The sequence below is a fragment of the Ursus americanus genome, chromosome 2 (genome assembly GCF_024610735.1).
Source record: "Ursus americanus isolate L20-20 chromosome 2, mUrsAme1.1.p, whole genome shotgun sequence".
Taxonomy (NCBI): Eukaryota; Metazoa; Chordata; class Mammalia; order Carnivora; family Ursidae; genus Ursus; species Ursus americanus.
The window spans coordinates 75,096,569-75,112,568 of NC_142128.1; the positions used below are offsets into that span (position 1 = coordinate 75,096,569).

The 16,000-nt window shown below is 41.7% G+C and overlaps 1 long non-coding RNA gene across 1 annotated transcript in view; it reads right to left on the reverse strand.

The window, feature by feature from the left end:
- The window catches only part of LOC148110658 (uncharacterized), a 48,944-nt gene that overhangs the window by 21,982 nt on the left and 10,962 nt on the right, over positions 1-16,000 (reverse strand). The window contains exon 2 of the long non-coding RNA XR_015726476.1: positions 13,573-13,703. This is a non-coding gene — a long non-coding RNA (uncharacterized LOC148110658). The remainder of the gene's footprint in view (positions 1-13,572; positions 13,704-16,000) is intronic.

The following is a 16,000-nucleotide window of genomic DNA, read 5'->3' on the forward strand; positions in this document are numbered from 1 at the left end:
TTTTACATCCCTAACATCCACTACAACACTAATGAAGGAAGAACTTAGTAAATATTTGGTGTATGCATATGATTGAAAGATTCCAATGACGCTTTTCAAATGAATGATAGTAGCAAGGATCATCCTTTTTGATTCAAAAGACAGCAATAAAGACCAGTGGGTAGATATAAAGGTTGACCGTGTTCTGTGCCCGAATGCCACGTTTAGGTTAAAGAAGAAAGAGGATTCTCCGGTCCGCATCCAACCCCTTGCATAAAACGTTCTGTGTCATCGCTACAATGCAGATGGACTGGGAAGCACCGTGCACATCTGTGAGCTTTCCCACCTGCCTGCAAGGATCAAAGACCTCATGTCTGAACGGCCTTTCCCTCATAACATCTGTAATCTTCGGGGATCCATTTCTGGCTAAGAAATGTGCTGTGAGGGTATGACCAAATTGCCCAGGGTACGCAAGTCAAATTAATGAAGTAGTAGAAATCAGTCTACATCAGTGTCTGCCCAACCGGCACCTGCCTGCCTAATTGCATATTTGGCTTGGTTGGATTTGAGGCTCTGATCGAAATTTGGACTCTTTTTCTCTTTCTGTTAATGTTGGTGCAGTGCTGGGCTTTGGTTTCCAACACTGTTATTTCTTTCCTCTCTGTGACAGCGAAAGCCATTGAGAAAACGAGTGGAAAGGGAACGGTTGTTGGGAGGTGGGAGGGTATATTGGCTAAGAAAGGGAAACACAAGGATAGGAGAGTCCTACCCCGGGGAGGCCCTGGGGAGCTTGAGATCTCCTCAAGATAATCAGCGGCCAGTGCTATCAATACACACGGAAAGCATTTCCATCCCATCCCGGGTTCCACATGTTGTTTGTTTAGCGGGGCTTATTGTCATCAGAGGCAGGAGAGCCACCCGTCCTCTGCGGTAGATATGAGAAATGAGGCTGAAAAGCCAATGGAATTAAGCTGGTGTTTACGGTTTCATAAAGGAATAGTGGACAAATTACCCGGCTAGACCATATTGGGTAGAATTGTTAGTTAACAGTGACAACCAGGCTTATAATTTACACTGCACTTTGGAAATTTAAGCTGAGAGGCTCGGAGCTCTCAATCGTGCATTGTTAAACTTCCTTTGTACTTCTGGCTCATTTTGTGCTGGGAATCATTTAGCCATTGACTTTAACTGCTAATACAGTTCCATCAAATACCAAGTATAAATCAAAATTACTGGATCATTCAAAATCTGTCCTCGCAGTTGTTTATATATATTCTTTCCACCATTACTTCTGTATAGTTACAAGAGAAGCCGCTAAATGATGATATATTGTCCATGCCTTGTTGCCATCTTGCTCGAACCTCCTGCAAATAAGATGTAATCCATGACAAATTATTTTTCTAGTTATACAAAACATAAATAATGATAATAAAAAGGGAATCAAATTGTTGAAAGATGAGGAAGAGAGAGAGAAGAGAGAGGTTTCAAATAAATAGCTCTCTTCTCGGTCTTGGCTGCCCCAAACAGGTGGGAAAGACAAAGGAGGAATTTTAAAGCTAATTTCATCACACACGGGCCTAAATTCCCATCTGTCTGGTCCAGCCTACTAGCAAGCGATGGAAGACTCTCATTGGTCACATCTGTAACTTACTGCTTGAAGCTGAATCTACTAACTTCTTTGCCCTCTACACAGAATCTCCACGCATCATTTGTAAAATGATTCCACCCGAAGAAATATTTGGTGTGTACAAATTATCATGGATGATGAAGATATCAGTGCAAGAGGCCCAGCCTGGTGATTCCAGGTCCTCTAATATCCCTACTATGTCAACAGATCTCAGATGATAAAAATCACTGGAGTATTCAATCAGAGCAAATGTGCCCTCCTGCCTGAATCTTTTGTTTTATGGCTTTTTAAACTGTCGTTCAAAGGTTGGATGAGTAAATAAATTAGCATTAGCTTTAGTCACAGTGGAGTAAGAAGTCTTCCGGCAGGAGGAAATTGCTAATTCCTAACATGGTCTCTCTGCCCCTCCCTACTTTTACTTCTCAAATTTCCACCAGATGTGCCTGAAGACTTATGAAATCCACCTATAAATGTTAACATTCTCTTGTTAATTGAAGACCCTACTCTTCTCTCCTACTTAAATCATTATTTTCTCTCTTTGTGCCAAGGATACATTTTGCAGATCCGTGTGATATCAGGAGGCTTAAAGAAAGCAACACGTCAGAAAAAAATCCCATCTCAAGCCCTCCTGGTCATTAATCTTTAATTAACACAGCAAACTAAAAGATTTGGGAGTGGGCATTTATCAAATTCTACTTTCCCCTGACTGGTATTACAATACAAGAGTAAAGCTGATAGATGAGACGCGAACTGATGTCTCCAATAGCGGCATCAACAAGGACCATTAGAATGGTAATAACAAGACCTCTTTTGTTCAGATTCCAGAACTCAGGAATGTCTGTTTTTGAGGGAGGTTTCAGAAACAGTTATGAGTCTTGTAAATTTGGATCGTTACTGCTCTAACCTCCCAGGCATCGATAATCAGCTGCTATCACAGGATGCTGCCTTTCCAGGGCCCCAGATCAAATCAGCAAAGCTTAAGAAATCTAAAGAGAGAGACGAGCCTTTGCAATTAAAAGTGTTCTGCCCATTTATAGAATCAAATTTTCCAGGAACACTGCTTAGTATAAACCACGTTTCATGAACATTTCAACCTAATATAACGAACACAAGCGTTTCAATGAAGCAGATAGCAGAGCAATTTGTACTAGCAGATGGCTCACCCTGGGATCAGAGCAATTATCTCCTTACTCTACACATAGGGGTAGCCAAAGATTCAACAGTTGACTGTTCAAAGCAACTTAGCAGTACAAATGAATTTCTGAGATATTAACACAAACAGGGTTTGCTCCTTCCCGTTTCCACAAGCAAGTCCCGGAGAATGTTCTGAAGAACAGAAGAGGATATCTTTGCTGTGAATACATGGTCACCCCCACTGAGTTATCTCAGGAAACTGGACCCAGAAGATGTGAGGGCCCAGACAGCAGCTCACCCTTCTGGCACTCCTGAAAGGTATAGGCCTCTTATAAGTACTGTCTAGGAAAATGACTCTTCGTCCCTCTTTCACCCCTCCACTATGTCATCCTGAGTCTGTGGACAGATCAAATTGCCCTACCGAAAACAAATCAACAATTACCAAAACAAAGTTTGCACTTCACATTTCAAGTGGTGAGGAGATGAATTTGCATGGCATCTTTTGGTAAGCGACTATAGAATATAGGCAGCCAGCATACCCAAACCAGCTAAAAAAAAAAAGTTTACTAGGGAAAAAATGGCTAAATACAGAAAACAGATATATAATCTCTGTCTAGATCAAAATATTAGTTCAAGTCACCTGTGTTATGAATATTTCCATCAATTCCATTGAGTTGCGGGGCAAACACCCTTAATTTTTTTTATGTCTGCTTGACTTTGGCAAAAGTAATTACAACATAAATATAAAATTAAACATGTTACATATGGGCTGGGGAACGTCTGTGCACCCAGGTAAAACAAAAGCTAGAAGTTAAATTAAACAAAAACAGTTGGTGGTAGAGGGTTGGAGGTGAGGGGAATCATGAATCAGGCCACCCTACAAATTCGAGAGTTACAGGGAGACATCCCCCTGAGGAAGGCCTGAAACAAAGAAACAAAACCTGGTCACAGAATTTATGAGTTGGAAAAAACAAAATAAATTTAAGAAGATGTTTAGCCATGGAAAACCAAAGGCCCAGGGACCCTCTGAATGTTGAAGGCTGCCTGGATTACACGTAATTCCTGAAGAATCCAGCCAGAAACTCGACATGCTAGCTGTCTGCATCTTCATGGAAATAGAAAGAGGTGTCCTCTAGTTTGGAGCAGAGTTAAAAGCCAAGGAAGAGTTAGGGGATAAAATGTAGAGGCTCCCCTAAAATCCTGAACGTTGCCTACAGCAGAGTCTTTTTGGATTCAATGACTCCTGATGTCCATAAATTACTCCCAGGTATGACCTTCAGCCCTAAGATGAGTACAATAGCTTCATATGCCCTATGATGGACCGAGTAGGGCCTTAAGTATATTCTGTCTATAGGAGGAAAGCATCAGAGAGATATAAAAGGGAAAGCCTGTACAGAGACCAAGTGGGAAATCCCTGGGCCTTAGAAACTGAGCCAATTTTATTAGATTAGTTACAGGCTAGTTTGCTGAAGCAGTGCTTTACTCTTGGGCTCCTACTCAGAACCACCTCAGACCCTCCAAGATCTTCATACATTCTGGTGCTGATGAGAGAAATAAAACCAAGAGGGGCGCCTGGGTGGCTCAGTCGTTCAGCATCTGCCTTCGGCGCAGGGCGTGATCTCAGAGTCCTGGGATTGAGCCCCACATTGGGCTCCTCCACTGGGAGGCTGCTTCTTCCTCTCCCACTAACCCTGCTTGTGTTCCCTCTCTCACTGGCTGTCTTTCCCTCTGTCAAATAAATAAAATAAAATCCTTAAAAAACAAAACAAAACAAAAAAAACCCCAAGAATAAGAACAAAACTTTTTAATTTTCTTTTTAAAAATTATTTTAAAACATTTAGACATCAAGGGTCAACCCTAGTTCTAATTACTTTGAAGACATTTACATTTTATTCTGTGAGATAAGTATATTTTTAAAGATTTTATTTATTTATTTGAGAGAGAGAGAGAGAGAGCGAGGGTGAGGAGCAGAGGGAGAGGGAGAGAGGGAATCTAAAGTAGAATTGCACTGAGCGTGGAGCCACATATGGGGCTCGATCTCAGGACCATGAAATCATGACCTGAGCTGAAACCAAGAGCCTGACGCTTAACCAACTGAGCCACCCAGGCATCCCTATGAGATAGGTCTTTTAATTCCATTTTCCATGTAAGGAAACTGAGAACATTATTTTATCCTGTGGGTTCCTGGACTAAACTGCTGAATATCCTTTTAATATATGCTTTTGTTATTTGAATTAAGGACACTTCTATCACTATTAGATCACCCACAGAGAACTTTTATCTTTCACAATTAACTTTTATTTAAGCTAAACAGTTTCACCCAAGATCATCAGGACAAGAAAGCACGTATTGAGGTGTGCGTAATGAGATGGAGACAAAGAAAGGAAAGAGGAGGGAAGAAAGTTGCCCAAGCACCTCTGGTGATTATATCTAACTGATTAAGAGGGTTTATGGCTGGCCAAGAGTAGAAGTTTTTTGACTCTATCTGTTTAACGACAACAATAAAAAACACCTCATCAGCAACAACAAAGCATATTTATAGTAGAAGAGCTTGCTTGTGCCTTTCATTGTCCTAAGTACTCAATGTAAATCATTTTATAAATTAACTCATTCACCAGAATTAATGCAGCACTGTCTCAAAATTATCATTTCTATTTTCCTTTATCTAGATAGTCACAGCTGTGAAGAATTTCCCATACAATCAAATATCTGTAATTTATTTTTTTCGAACAAACATATTAATGGTTGTAGAGATCTGAAATGCAAGTTTCAAATATTTTTTGCATTGTAATTATAGGTTTTACTTTTTCAGCCACCCGAGGAAAAAAGACTATTTTGCTCTTTTTTTAAATTTCTGTTGAGTAACAGATATATGAACCAATTTCTAGTACAAGACTAGAAATCTTGAATTTGAAACTGCCCTGTTTTTTACTTTATTATTATTTTTTTCTGATTTTACTTTTAAAATCAGTTATGTAGAGAAATCCCTGTACCTGTCCTTTTCTTTTTTTAAGATTTTATTTCTTTATTATGACAGAGAGGGAAAGAGAGGGGGAACATGAGCAGGGGGGAGGGGCAGAGGGAGAGGGAGAAGCAGACTTCCCACTGAGCAGGGACCCCCGATGAAGGACTTGATCCCAAGACCCTGGGATCATGATCTGAGCTGAAGGCAGTCCCTTAACTGACTGAGCCACCCGGCCGCCCCCCTGTACCTGTTCTCAAAGGCCTCAGGTGGCCCTGGTATAAGCTGAGGAAATGCCATCTTACTTAATGATTTCAAAAGCACCAGGCATTAGGTTTTCTTGCCAACTCACTAGCCCCTTCTTCATAATGATATTGGTACAACAAATGTGTAACAGCTGGCTCATGAACTTCAGCGTCTCCGCCATCTCTTGGCACCCCTCTCAGTGTTTTTGCTCAAAGACCAATTCTAATTGGTTAGCGTTGGACAACTCTGGGATTTGAAGTTTTAAATACACTACTCGGTTATTGATTTTCAAGTTATATGATTCCACACAATAGGTGGTAGATAGTTAAGCACTTACAGTCCAGCATTGCCTTATTTTCCATGAGCATAACTTGCAGGTTATAGGACTTCCCCTGATTAGCTATCCTGCGAAGAATCATTTCTAAGGTTTATCCAAGAGTATAATTTTTTATGGTCATGTTGTAAAATCTTTGAAAATAAGATTTTATAATAGGAAGTGACAGATCCTACCTCAGTTCAACTATCTGCCTTTAATAAATACATGTTCCTTTCCCCCTGCAAACCTTGACATTTTCTTCCCATGACCCAAGGTCAATCAATCAGAGAAAGAGAGAGGATGGTAATTAAAAAGAGACTGTTAGTAAATCAGCAGTGTGAAAAAGTTTTAAATGAAGTGCATGGATCTCTGAGAAATAGCACTGCCAGAACCTTGCCTTCAAACATTCTTCTCTAATATTTACTATTATCTTCATTAATAGATTTGCCTCAAGTCCTGGCAAGCTCTTTAGTACCATGGACAGGGACACATGCAGGAGGCAAACTCCTCAGGCATATGGCAACATCTAATGTTGAGAGTTTTGAATGACAATTACATGCATTCATCTTAATTTGGGGGGGCCATCTGGTTTGTATGAGCTTCTGGGATTTCAAAACTCAATGAAGATCGATATTGCCCAAGAGGCTGAAGAAGACTTCAGGCAGACCAAGGGCAACTATGACTGTCCAATAGACAAAATTATTTTTTTAATCATGATGTCACCAGATTTGCTAATAGTAGTGTTATATTTAATTCAGCAATTTTGTATTTTAGGAGCAGAGTGCCAGATCCAACAACACTAGGTTTCTGTCTTGTTCCCTTGGGGGGATTGATAGAGCTCAGGCTGGCATCGTGGAGTCCTATTTCATAAGTGGATTTGTTTTGTTTCCTTCAGTAAGCTGTTTGGGGTGCTATGGAGAGATATTTAGGAGTGCCGTGCTGTGAACTCGAAGTAGAAATAAAGGGGCAGGAGCTGTAATGTGCCAAGGGGGCAAGTTAGAAAATAAAATGAAGACTCTTAGTCGTGAAAGAACTTAGATATGCAGTTCTCAAAAGGAAATTTATATTGAGAGATGGAAAAGATATAAACGTAGATATGGGCATATTGAGAAAATTATTATCTTTATGTCAAATAGAAAAACTGGATACGAGGATGAGTCAAGGAAACAGAGCGAAGAGTACAGGCTCCACTTTAAGATTTTATCTCTTTATGTCTATCTATACAATTTTGTCTCTAATCGTCTTCTAATTCTGAGAAATGGATCACAATTTTATGCTTGTTGGATAGAGATAAGTGAGGTATTGTGACTTGAAGATGTTTATGTGGAAATCACTGTTACTTGTCATCATAAAGTTTAGATTTTTTATTCCTAATCCAAAGAACATTCATTCCAATGTTTTTCCTGGTTCCACCAAGCAAAGCAATTCAGCTGCTTTGCTCACTGCTGAATCTCTAGCATGTGAAAGAGTGTCTGACGGATATCTACTACATATTTGTCAAATGAATGAACATTTCTGCCTTTCAAATTTATATTCATTCTTAAAGGATGCATCTTCACTCCTTCCTCTACGCTTTCTCTGACCACCTCCCTCCCTGCTGAAGGTGGGTGGGTGTCTCTCCCTCAACTCCCACGGTCAGTCCCCTGGATGTGCCTCTCCTGTTGCACCGCCATTATTCTGGCTTGAAACAAAGTAAGTTGCATGAGTTTCCTATAACTTTTACTCGGATCTGGTCTATAAGAGAGCAGGGAGTGTGTAACTTGAACCTGGTGGGTGCTCAGTGAATACTCTTTCAATGGACTTAGTGTTTTAGCCTCAATCCCCTGCAATAACCAGACACCCCAGAGGATTCCTGGTGCATGCCTTCTCCTTGCTTTATAGCTCTCTTCTAGAAGGGTCCAAGGCTCTGCCATACACTCTTTTGCTGCATCATCATCATCATCATCATCATCATCATCATCATCATCGCTAACATTTACTATTGAGCACTGAGCTAACTTTTAATTTTATTATGAAGTTTCATCATTGCACTAAGGACCGTTATTATTCCCATTTTGCAACTGACAAACTGAGCCTAAGCAAAGACAAATAAAAGTGGCCCCAGATCACATAGCTTATAAACACCAAACCAGCCATTTACAGGGGGCTGAAACCAGCTCCATCTGATGGAACACAGCCAAAAAAAGAAAAGAAAAAAAAAAAAGACATTTTGAAATCAATGTCTAACTGAAAAAATGAAATCCTTGTCCCTAGATGAACATGTTAGCATTTTGTTTTGTCAAGATTCTAAAGCAAACGTCTAGATTTACTCCATTTCCAAACACGTAGGAACACAGGACACTTAAACACATTCAGTCAATGACTTATTCTGATAATGTCATCATGCCAAAAGAGAAGATCTAACTTGTGTATTTCTCAATTAAATGGTATTATTTGTTCTTAACATCATTCTTGTTTTATTTATTTACACACATGCATTTCACATGAATCAAATAATAATTTTGCCCCCTGTCACCTGATATTTGGAACTTGCTTTCCAATGTAAGAAAGGACTAAGGGGGGAAAATCTTTAAGGCCTTCTGAAATGAGGTCTTATTTACAAAGTTATGTGGCTGCGTAGCTGTTACAGACAGAACTGTAGTCAATGTATTTGAAGGCTTATATGTGCTTTTTAGTCTGGCCTTTGATCCTTCTTCTCCTAAAATGCATGCACTTATTCTGTTTACTTTGGGATTTCAATTCTGTCTTGCAGATACTGTCCTGATAGTCTGAGTCATTGGTCCTGTTCTCCATAAAATACAGGAGATGGATAGCTTTAGCCCTTCTCTTCAGCTCTTGTAAATCTAATAAATGGTTTCATCCATATTGCCTCTTTTGGAATCCTTCACATTGCCTTGGCTATTTTTGTTACAGATAAGAAAGGGGAATGTTTGCCAACTTTGGTATTGATGAGGTTGAAACAGCTACTCTCATAATTCTACATCTATACAACTCTATTCTCATTGTTCCACCAGCTATGAGTGACATTTCCTAAGCGGAAAAACAATGTGGCCGAAGCAATAGCGTCAGATATCATCAGGTCATTGGGTGCCTAACTTAGGCTGGGCCAGGCAACTCTTAGGGGCCCCTGAAGGCTAGAAATGAGCTCCTGGCAATTGCTGCCACCAAATGGTTTTTTCCAGACACTCAGAGGAGGAGCTTAGACAAACTTCCTGAACTTGTCCAATTTCTTTGTTGAAAAACAGGAGAACTGTTTCATCAGAATGAACTTCCTCCAAATAATCAAGGTTCTAAAATTGGGAGACACAATATGTTTCAACAGAAGAAAGAAATCACAAGAACCAGACCCTGAGCAAGAAATATTTTTCTTTGCTTTATCCCAGATCTCACTTATCTTATATTTTGGCACAGCATATGCTTTGTAAAGCTAATTTCTTCCCCCACCCTCTACACCAGGACTCTGCAGATGTAGAAATGATTTTTCAACCCATGAGACTGAGTTAGATTATTTTAGATCTCAAGTGGGTTTTTTTTTTTAAGGCAGGTGAGAAAAACATAAAAAGGAAAGAAAAGGAAGTTACTTGTCGTCCTGCTCTGATTGGACTATAATTGCAACGAGATACTTTTCAAGTTGAATCATATTAGAAAAAGCTATCTTGTCATGAGTTTAATAAAACTCTCAACACTGATGTGATTGCTTTCTTGATATCCTTTTTGATCATGTTCTGGGATTCCCAAAGCTTTCAAAAAGATTCTGTATGTCCCTTAGGTTTACAAAAAAATAAAACAAAATAAGCCTTACCAGGGTCTACCTGGCACACTATAAGAGAAGCCAACGTCTTTGTGTTGTGTTGAATTATCAGATCACATGGACCCGTTAAGGAAGCCCAGTACACTCACATTTGCCACTTGGTTTCACACTGACAACAGTGGGGCAGGCCCAGCTGTTCCCAGCAGCTGTTCAGTATAGAACTGCCTGAGCCGAAATGCCTTCCAGCTGATGACGGTCCCCAGAAGCGCTAGAGGACAATCGCCATGTCTGGGAATGGACGCCGGCTCCAAAACCCAAAGCAGAGAAGTGAGGAGACCTCCCTCCCCCATCCTGTCTTCTGCCTCTCATAGAGGGAAAAATAACTCCGTAAACCTGTTCATTCCCAGCCTGCCCTCCCGAGGGCTTCACCTTTATAATGAGCTAGACTAGTAGAGGAGATTCCTTTCCGCTCCAAATGAATTATCATTATAATAGGCATCTAGGCTGCCTATCAAAGATCCCAGAACCAGGGTAGCAGGAAAGTGGCGAGGGTAAAAAAGAGGAAGGGGAGAAATTTACATGCAGAGATAAGCATGGACAGTCATTAAGAGAACAGGCCTTCACTTCAAAACGACGTGAACCCGGCACAGGTCTCCTGCCTGTTAAATATGTACAGTGTGTGCTTATTTGATGATGAAAATCAGACGATGCCTATTTGAATGAAAATGAATTTTAATAAGCTTTGGAGGCAGAAGATGCAGAAACTCTCCATTTTCCCCTCTATCGCTAGGCACCTTCTTGACCATCATTACCACAAAGGGAAGAATGCAGGCATGCTAATCATCCCGTGAAGAACGCTCGTTCTCCTCCTCAGTCTTTGTGGGTGTTCATTAACCTTGTGGGCTCCTCAGCCCGCAGAGTACCGCTGTCCCAGGGACATTTCCATATCCCTTAAGAATAGCGGGATGTCGAGTTAGCCTCAGGGATTCTGCCGACAGAAAAAAGTGGGAGAAAGCTCCCTTTGGAGCGAAAGCAAAGGACTATTAGCGGTTAGCACTTACGTGGCCATTTGAAAAATTAGCAAAATTTTGCACTTACTTTGCACTTTTATAAAATTAAGTATAATATGGCTATTTATTACTCATTTTTTATTCTGACAGAGAGACAAAAGAATCGTCCTAGTATTGTAAATCCTAATCCCCACCTCCACGCTGAAATGAACACTAAAACAAATACCCTCGGGTTATTTATCTCTCATTGGTATTTAAGCACAGTCTGGGAGCACAGAAGTGTTCTGGTGACCTTAGGAGGTTATGAAATCTCTCCCCTTACGCCAAGCAAAACCACATAAAAACCATCCTGGTGGTGAAAACAGAGTAACTTAAAAATACTTTCAAAGAAGTTTGGTTTGAAAACAGCAGAGTTCATTTGGGAGCTGTCCTAGTAACTGTTCTTTCTGGACCTTCTCCATGCTAATTCACGTGGTTACTGTTTGCTCCCCACCCCCCTCTGGGTGCAAGTCCTAAGTTTATAAGGTCATTGACCCTAAATTAGCCCAAGCTCCTTAAAGCCTGACCTGAAAGGCACCATCATCCCACTTAAACCTTTTGGCAAAAACCCTAAAGCGGATTTTATTTCCCCACTGTCACGTCTAATGGTTCATCAAAGTCAGTAAGGCTCTTCTGTCTTACTTCATACTAAACCTGATCGATTGTGCATTTGTAGGATGGAAAAAAGAAAATATTCCTATTGCCTAGTAATGGACTATCTAATATCTTTGATATCTAGAATGAGCATTCTCATCAGCAAGAGCTATGGCTTTCCTACAGTCTACCAGCCATGGTGTTAGAGGGGTACCGCTCAAACTGCTCTCCACCCAAACAGAGGAAGAGAAGAGGATGGAGGACCTTCCGGTGAGCCTTTCCGTCTCCGAATCCTTGCTCCAAATAAAGCAAGTATTGTATTCTTACAAGCCTTTGCAAACAACGCTTACTGATAGGTGTGTCCACTATACAGTTCCTATTTGAGGATTTGTCTTATGAGGATTAAGATTTAATCACTGAGATGTTACCATGTCGTCTTTAACATTAAAAAAAAGAAACTAAATCTCAATATTGAATAAAGCAGGAAAGAGCAAGCACAAAAAGATTCCCACAAAAACAAATGAATCACCCCCCACCTCCAAGAAAACGGAAATTAACCTCTGCATTCTTTTTTTGCTAGAAAGGTGCCTTTAACAATGATCACTGTGTGTTTCATGAAGTTGTTCTCTCCCATCTTCGTTTCTCTTGAGCTACTCTTAGCCGCCCCCTGCCTGGGGTCCCGGAGTGGGTGGGATAGAATAGCAAGAAGCTGGGGCTGGGATGGAAAAGGTCTCAAGCCATTTCTTCCCCATTATCACCCCGTTAAGCCGCTCAGACTCTGACAGCCTAACAAGGTGCTAATGGGCCATACGTTCTAGCCCAGCTCACAGCAGGTTGTTTCAAATGGGTTGAGGAGGTTCATTTGCATTCGAAATCTTCTCTCTCTCACTTGCTTTTTTGTTTGGCCCCTTGATTTCTACTCCCCAGACACTCTTTGGAGGTTGACTCAGAATGGAACAAAATCACATCAGTTCAGAATTTGAATTGCCTGAGTTTGGATTTTAAATGTGCCCCATTATTTCATCAAGTTGTGTGTGTGGGGGGGGGGAGAGGTGAAGGGAAAGAAAGGAGAGCAAAGAGATTTTCAAATGAAAGGGAGAGATGATGACAGATGGATGCAAATGTTCCTTTTAAGTGGAGAGGAGCAGCTGATGTTGAGGCATGAAATTAAATTAGTACATCTGTGGCTGGGTGCGTGTCATTCAGCTTCCTGTTCCCTGCTCCGGAGGAGTTTGGTTACCTCATGACTGACTGGCTTCCTTTCACAGGGCCACGAATGCTTCCCTGCGCACAAGATGGAGGCCCCACTCCTGAAAGGGGGCTGCTTGCTGAAAACCCACCACACAGGACTGGCCCTCCAACCTCCTGGTGTCCTACCAACCCTAGAAGGAGGAGTTGGCTCAGCTGAAACTCCAGTTCCTCAAGTCAAAGGGAGATGCAGGGAAATGAAATCGAAGTCAGCAGATTTTCCAAGGAGGCCATGTTTACGAGTGGCCTGCGGTGTGCCGGGCAAGCGGACAATCTGCTTTTGAAAACCCTGCCAGCTGCGTGCGGGAAGCGCTCAGGATTTGTAAATGTTTACAGCCCTTTCTACGGAGTAACAGGACCGGGCCGTTGCTTCAGGCCCAGGCTCCAGGGGTGCCCCCCATAAATAATGGCGCTCAAGCTTCCACTTTCCCTCCGAAAGCCGAGCAGTCCTGAAGCTTCAGGGCCACTGCCAGGAAGGTTTATGGCTTAGTTCAGCTCCTAGCTCTCCAGCTTTCTCCCCTTCAGCCTGCATCTCAATTTCCAGTCTCTCACCTAAAAGCTAAAGATCGAAGCCAGTCGTTCCCCAAGCTGCCCTGCCTGGGTCACACACCTGTCATTGCATCACTTTGTAAAAAGCCAAAGGAGCAGGGGAGCCACATTACTTACAACAGAGTACGTGAAACTTTTCTTTTTATAAATGTTGAAAGCAGAAGTTAGCTCCTGGATATTTGCAGCAAATTCGGGAATCACCCTTGACCACTGGCCATGGCGGTATTCTAAGAATGGTCCACTTGAATCTATTAAAAAAACAAGAAAAACAACTGAAAAATATTATGACGATGGTTCCTTACCAGGTAAAAGAGCCCCCGAACTCTCTGTTCACCTGCCAAACTGTTCAGTGGATTTAAAAATGAAGTTAAAAACCCTCACTATTTTACTGTTCTTCCAGCCATGACAGGATTCAGAAAAAACTGCCCCCAAATATGGTGCCTTTGTGTCTGGAACATTTTAAGCCGAAGGAATTTAAGAAACAGTCGTTTCAGGGAAGACTTCCTGACCTTCCCCTGAAGCAGGTCATGAGACCCTGGTGTGGGAAGTACCTTTCCTACAACTGAAGGAAAGAAGCATCCTATCTCCAAATCTGAGTGACTCCAAGAAAAGTCCAAATAGATGGGCCTTGTAGAGTGTCTCCCTGTTGACTACACTTAGCTCATATTCCTGTGGCTGTCATATTTTCCACTACTGTCCACTCCTCACCAAACCTACTATAAAAATACTAAACTGATGGTTGTCGTAGGGAAGGTGGGTGGGGGTGGGTGAAAGAGGTGAAGGGGATGGAGAGTGTACTTACAGTAATGATGATGAGCACTGAGTAAATTTTGAATGAATGGATGAATGAATAACAAAAAATACTAAAATTTGATTGCTTTCGATCTTTTTTTCTCTTTAAAGATTTTAAGTAATCTGTACACCCAATGTGGGCCTCAAACTCACAACCCTGAGATCGAGAGTCCAAAGCCGTAGGGACTGAGACAGCCAGGCTCCCCTCAATCTTTGTTTCCTTATGAAAGCTCTTTTATCATGTAAAACTTATATTAAATAAATGTGTATGCTTCTCTCTCGTTAGGATGTCTTTTGTTACAGAGCTCCAGCCCAGAAACTCAAGAACCTTGAAGGGTAAGAAGAAAATATTTGTTTCCTCCACTACAGCAAGCAAAAAAGAAATAAGGAAAAAGCCATGCCCCTTCTAATGTCAGGGAGTAAGAATATCCTGATCCCTTCAAGATCCTTCTAGCTGAACTAAGAATCAAATTGACATGAGACAGATTAACAGGGGAAATCAAATTTAATAGTGTACGTACAGGGAATCCACCCAGATATGGAAATGCCAGATATGATCAAGTGAAATGAAGGCTAGATGTCATCCTGAACTAAGGAGAAGGGTGTAGGTAGGGGTCTGGGACTTCAAACGGAAAGAGTGTAATCTTCAGGGAGAATGAGAAAGGGTAAATGATAAATGTTTGCTAGCCTACACTGAAACAATGGGACAAAGAGAGGACTTCGCTAGATTCCTCCCTGTCCACCACACATAGTTCATACCAAAAGGTAGTTATCCATGCGATAGCTCTCTTCCTGGAGCGGGTCCTCTACCTAAATTCTTTTGGGCAGTTGTCGGGGAAGTAAAGATCTTTTCCTGAATCTGCTGGGTTTTGATTGCCTTCTTAACTCCAAATCATCTTCATACTAAAGTGGCCCATCTTGGGGCGCCCTGCCCTTGGCCTCCAACACTACACACACTTCGGCATTTTGCGCAAAAGACTTTCTCCAAATGGCGTCCACCTATCAAGGTGCATGAAATTGGGAGGAGGCTTGGGTGTTGCTGTCCGCATCATCTGCTCAGGTTAACACACACCAGGTGGTCTCTCTTCAGGCAATTTTCAAGTTGTCTTTTCTGATTTCTTACACTGTAAATGCACACACCACAAAGATGAGAATCGTTTAACACACCAGGGGTAGAGAAAGAAGAGAGGGAGAGTCCCCTGTAATTCCATCAGTGCAAGGTTTCTTCCTATAGTCCTTCACCTTACATTTACTTCAATTATGCCTTACAGCCCAGGCAAGCCCCCCGTAGCATTTCCCCATAAGATCATCGCCGTACTGTTTGGCTCCCCCTTCAGAGGTGATTAGCCAGCCCGTCCTTATTTAGCTCCTGTTGTTAGTCCTTTCCCAGCCAACTCTATCATTCCCTGAAGCACTTCTGATGTGGTTCTTGGAACTGTCTTTAACGTGCTAGCTCTGATCTGCCCCGAGCAAAATGTTTTGCCCATCTGTGCCAGGAAGATGTTTGCATTGTTTCCCATCAATCTTTCCCTCTCCAAAGAAATTGGAGAAGAAGCATGTCTTATTCCATTGTTACCACTGTCCCACACCAAGAATCCTTTGGGGTGGTTCTTATTAAAGGAAAGTCAAGCCTGGGTTAGAAAAGTCAAATTGCAGTGCCCTGGTAGCCAAGCCCAGACGGGTGTAAGACAGTGACGGATGTGAGGTGTGTCTTGAGTTCTTTCTCCTTTCTCCCTGCAGAGCATCCCCAGGT